Genomic DNA, 5,559 nt, shown 5'->3' with positions numbered 1-5,559 from the left:
TAGTAGAGATTCAAGTGATTCAATTGAAAACTCTAATACAGACATTAGTTCTTCAGCATAGCAAAGAAACCCATAATACCAATGTTGAATATAAAGAAAATAACAGAAGAAGAAAAAGAACAGTAGATTCAATCTCTGAAATAGCTCCCAAAACATTCCCATTTCCTCTCCTAATAAAAGTTTCCTATTCTGATTCTAAAAAAAATGATTAAATCCTAAAACCTACTAATTTTTAAACAAAATGGACAAAAATGTGCGCGTACGGACCTTATCGCCATGGCTCCAAAAACATGTGCCGCGACTCGCTTACAATTGCCCATAATCCAATCATCTTTGTATTCGCCAGTGTCGCGATCCTACTTTAAAGCTCACGACACAAATTCATCAATAAATTCCAACCCTACGTCCCTAATTCAAGCGTCGCGGCTCCACATGCCCAATTTTTACAAATTATCATTTTTAACTTTCTTTCACCTCTGGACTCTCTCTACACATCCAATAACGACCAAAGACCAAACTATATGTAAAACCACCAAATTTATCCTAAATTTAGCACACTTCACACCACATCAACTCCATCTCTTGACTAATTGTTATATCCTGAAAAATACACACCAAATAGAAGTGTAATACTGGACAAAATAATTTAAAAGATTAAAAACACTACCTAAAACACACTCTAAAGTAGTATGAAAATATACTTAACAAACTCCCCCAAACTTAACCTTTACTCGCCCTCGAGTAAAAGACACAAAATACTACTCAACACAAAAGAACAACAAACAATGATGCATCAAGTTAACAACAACAAATCAAGCCTCAAAATTATGAATGTAGTGCCCATATTGCCTTCAGAGACATCAACCAAAATGCTTCCTCAACTTACTCAGGTCCAACAAATAAAAGCTTTCTTAACCATGATCAACAAATAACCTATATTTGAATTACTTTATACACACTGAATGTAAACCACACATGCTCAAGAATCAAAAGGACATTTTAGTCTCATAAGAACGACTTAGGTATGGGTGGATGAAATTTTCATTTAAGCCCAATTATACCATAAGCATACAAACCAATCAATACAAACTTGATATAAACTTTACATCCCAATTACAATTCCAAATTGCTTCTTTTATAAGATTGAGTGAAAATCCTTTTTTCTCTTAATTTTTTTTTAATTTTCTAACTCCCTCCCCCAAACTTATTTTTCAATTTATTTTCATCTAGAGTGTAGTTATTTTTTTTCTTTTTTGAATTTTTCTCAATCTATTTGCTCCTCAATTTCACACAAAATTTTCATAATATTCTCCATTACAAACCATTCCCCAATCAATTATTCATAAGAATATGGCATAATTCAAAGGAAAGGAAAGATAAAAAAGGTTTGAAATAAGCTCAAAATAGGTGTCAAGCAAGAAAAATATTAATTTTTAAGGTCAAAAACGTATCTAGGGGTTATAATAATCAAGGTTGGCTTGAAAAGCTCAATCATTCCAAAGAATTGCCTTAATCATCTTTCTTGGCATGCATCATCTAGGATTTTGTCTCAAATAGCAAGCAAGCAAGTTCAAAGATATTTGCACACTTTTCACAAACCAAATTCAGCGAGAATAAATCCTTCGAGCATTAAGCTCTCAAAAATATATAATTACCCAAGTAACCCAAGAAAATATTCCAATCAAGCACACATAATTAAATTGCTTTCATTTTCATCCAACTATACAAACTATTTATTCAATTCATTCTCATCAGCTTATCATTGTTAACTTGATTCAACAAAAATGACACTCTAAACAACCTAGACACAACTAAAACACAATTACCAATAAAATAAAAACAAACAACTCAATATATACAAAACACAATTAAATTTCTTCCCCAACGTGACACAAAAATAATAAGCAAAGAGGACTTACAAAACATGCACCACATCAGTATGGTAGATTTTTTTTTGGGTAGGCGCACTGCAGCTCATTTCTTGGGCACCGTGGCATCTGGATTACACTAAAAATTTTGCGTGTCTCTGACTTCACAAGGTTCGCGGCTCTAATAGTGGGTGCTGCGGTTAAAAAATTGGTACCTGCATTTATATTTTTCTCTTTCATGTTTTCATGATTTCCGCTCTTCAAAATTAAAACCTAAAGTCCAAAATTCTAAAATTTTTAACAACCAGATAATAAATAAAACTAAAAATAGAAAAAAAATTCAAACTATAAATGAAAATAACAAAACTGTAAAAAGATTGGGATGCCTCCTAAGGGCGATGTCGTTAACGTCATTTAGCCGGATGTTGAATTCCTCTTCAATTTCAATTCGGATCAAGTCCACCCCTCACGTCCATGAGAGCCATAGTGTCATGAGTGGACACTCATTTCTTGTTATTGTTAATTTGTGGAACTTTCCCTCGCTCATGTAACATTCAGATCTTCCCACTAAAGAAACTTTTCAAATGACTACGCACTGTTCGAATACTACATTGAGCCATGGGCTTGTTCTTTAGAACATCCAACTCGGTTCCTCCTCCTTTCACCACATCAGCTATTCAACAAGTGGGAATTTCCATTGTTGCTAAAACACTAAATATTACCTCTTCTTTTTAAACTCGCAGTTTCAACTCACCCTTTTGAACATTGATTACTGCCCCTACCAGTAGCTAAAAATGGCCTTCCCAAAATGATTGGCATATTTGCATCCTCTTCCATATCTAACACTATGAAGTCTGCAAGGAATATAAACTTGTCTACTTTCACCAACACATCTTCAATGATTCTCCTTGGATGCTTGTCAGATCAGTCTGCCAATTGTATTGGGTCTTGCCTCACCTAACCCAAGTCTCTTGAACACTAAAAGTGGCATCAAGTTAATGCTTGCTCCCAAATAGCACAATGGCTGCTTGCAGTCAATATTCCCAACAGTACAGGGTATGGTAAAACTCCCTGGATATTTCAATTTCTGTGGAAGTTTCCTTTGTAAGATGGCACTACACTCCTTTGTCAACGCCATAGTCTCGTAATCACCCATCTTATGTTTCTTTGGTAATATCTCTGTCATGAACTCAACATTGCTAGGAATTTTGTTCTAAGGCTTCTGCAAAGGGGATATTGATAAGCAATTTCTTAAATACCTCCAGAAACTTAGTAAACTGTTTATCTAGGTTGTTCTTGCGCAGCCTCAATGGGGTAGGAATTTTTATGTGATGATCTATCCTAACTTGTGACGACTTCTTCTAAAGGTTCTCCATAATCCTTTCCCTCTTTTAAGACTCCATTTTCGGTGGATGACTAGATTTCTCAACTTGCTCTTCCAACTATTTACCGCTCCTCAAGGATACTGCATTGCACTACTCCTTAGGATTCACCATAGTATTACTTGGCAGATTTCCTTAAGGTATACTTTGTAACACATTTTCCAATTGACCCACTTCCATTTCAAGATATCTGATGGATGTCCGAGTTTTAGTCATAAACTGAGCCTGGGAGTTGGTCAAAGTCAACAGTTCAGCTTGTAATTCATTTGGCTTCTCTTCAGGTACTGATGGCCTAGGTGGTGACGATGGAGGTTGAGGAATTTCCTGCTGAGACTAAGGTTGGAATTGAGATTGCTGGCCATAATTATTTCTCCATGAAAAATTGGGGTGATTTCTCCACCCTAGATTAAACGAATTGGAGAAAGGATTGTTGACTTTCCTATTAAAATTACTCATCATGTTGACTTGCTCCATAGGGATGCTGCTAATGAACTTTGCTGTCATACACTACTCAAATTGGTGAGGACCACCACAAATTTCACACTCTATCTATAACTGAATGGCATTGGCTAATATTGTATTCTGCTGCAATTGCTTAGTCAATGTTGCAACTTGAGCAGTCAATGTAGTTATAACATCCAATTCATGTACACCAACTACCATTCTGTTTCTATCTCATTCAGCAGGCTATTGATAATTTTTCATAGCCATTTCCTCCTATAGCTCATAAGCTTTAGTAGTGTTTTTACTCATATAATCTCCTCCCAAAACATTTTCTATTGTTGTGCAAGTAGTACAACATAATCCCTTGTAAAAATTGTGGACTAACATCAACTTTTCTATTTAGTGAGGAGGACACTTTCTCAATAGTTCCTTGAAACTTTCCCACGCATCATGCAATGATTCTTCATCATTTTAGTAGGATTATTGATTTCACCCCTTAATTTTGCAGCTTTGTCTAGAGAAAAGAACTCAACAAGGAATTTCTAAGCTAGCTCTTCCTAGGTACTGATAAAATTGGATTGAAGGGAGTTCAAACACCTCTTGGCTCAATCTCGCAGCAAGAATTGGAATAACTTAAGTCGAATGGCATCGTCACTCACCCCATTGTATTTGAAAGTGGCATATTAGGATCTCTTATGGGGAGTCCACCAAACTGCACTGTGGACTAGACCATTTGGAGGATTGCTCGCTTTATTTCAAAATAGTTAGCAGTAGCAACTGGTGCTCTAATGCACGTTTATTCTTCTTTGACAATAGGAAGTACATAATCTCTGAGTGTGCGTGCATCATGGCCTTGTCCCTGAGCGGCATCATCATTACCCCCAATTATCACCCATAATTTACCCTGCCCTTTTCTTTCTTCAGTTATGTTTGCAAGTTTTCTCTATCTCAAGATTTATAGGAACTAAACTATCCGCTCCCCTTCTACTGTGCAATAACAATAGTACCTGAAATGGAGATATCAAAACGCACACAAACGAAATTAGAAAAATTATAAAGTAATAAACAAAATTAACTATTATTATATTGATAATATTTCAGCCCCCAACAACGCTGCCAAAAACTTGATGCGAATATTTAAGCTACACAAGTATATGTAATCGTAAATGTAATAAAATTTGGTAATCTGATTATCGTCCCACAAAGACTGAATTATCAATTACCAAACAATTAATCTTTAGTTTCTATTTGGCTAATGAAATTTTTGGTTTTTCAAATCTAAAAGTAGAAACGTAAAGGACTCTAAAATGCAAGAATAAAGAAATAAAAGGAACACAAGAATCAAATCAAGAGTAAAGAGAAATTAGGGATTTTAATCTCATCAACTTTCCACTCTACCATTTACTAATGCAAGATTAACAATTCTTCTCCATATTGAGATAGCAAATTTTCAAAATCATTTTATAATCAAGTTACGAATTATAAAATTCAACCCAAGTGAGAATTTTTTATATTTCTATTATAAACTCAACATTTAGGAGGCATTAAGATCAAAAACATTAAAGCTACACAAACGATAATGATACTCTCATTCAAGATTGAGTTTATGTCAATTCAATTAAATCATGTCTAAACCTCACTTTCAGGATTTTAATTGAAACTCATGAAAATTATGAAAAACGATGGCCAATAAATTCTCATACAATAAACATAAATTGAAAAGATCTTAAAAAAGGAAGAAGAAAATCAAATTTTGCATTAGGTCATAGTAGAGATTCAAGTGATTCAATTTAAAACCCTAATACAGTTAGTTCATCAACATAGCAAAGAAACTCATAATACCAAAGTTAAACATAAAGAAAATA

The 5,559-nt window shown here is 34.4% G+C and overlaps 1 non-coding gene across 1 annotated transcript; it reads left to right on the top strand.

Moving 5' to 3' along the window:
- The first annotated feature begins 4,091 nt into the window (after positions 1–4,091).
- LOC133787786 (small nucleolar RNA R71) lies at positions 4,092–4,197 on the top strand. The gene has a single exon (XR_009872786.1). It is a non-coding gene; the product is annotated as a small nucleolar RNA R71 (small nucleolar RNA).
- The last annotated feature ends 1,362 nt before the right edge of the window (positions 4,198–5,559 follow it).

The sequence above is a fragment of the Humulus lupulus genome, chromosome 6 (genome assembly GCF_963169125.1).
Source record: "Humulus lupulus chromosome 6, drHumLupu1.1, whole genome shotgun sequence".
Classification (NCBI taxonomy): domain Eukaryota; kingdom Viridiplantae; phylum Streptophyta; class Magnoliopsida; order Rosales; family Cannabaceae; genus Humulus; species Humulus lupulus.
Note: the sequence above shows the minus strand (reverse complement) of the source record. Positions and strands in the feature narration are given on the sequence as shown.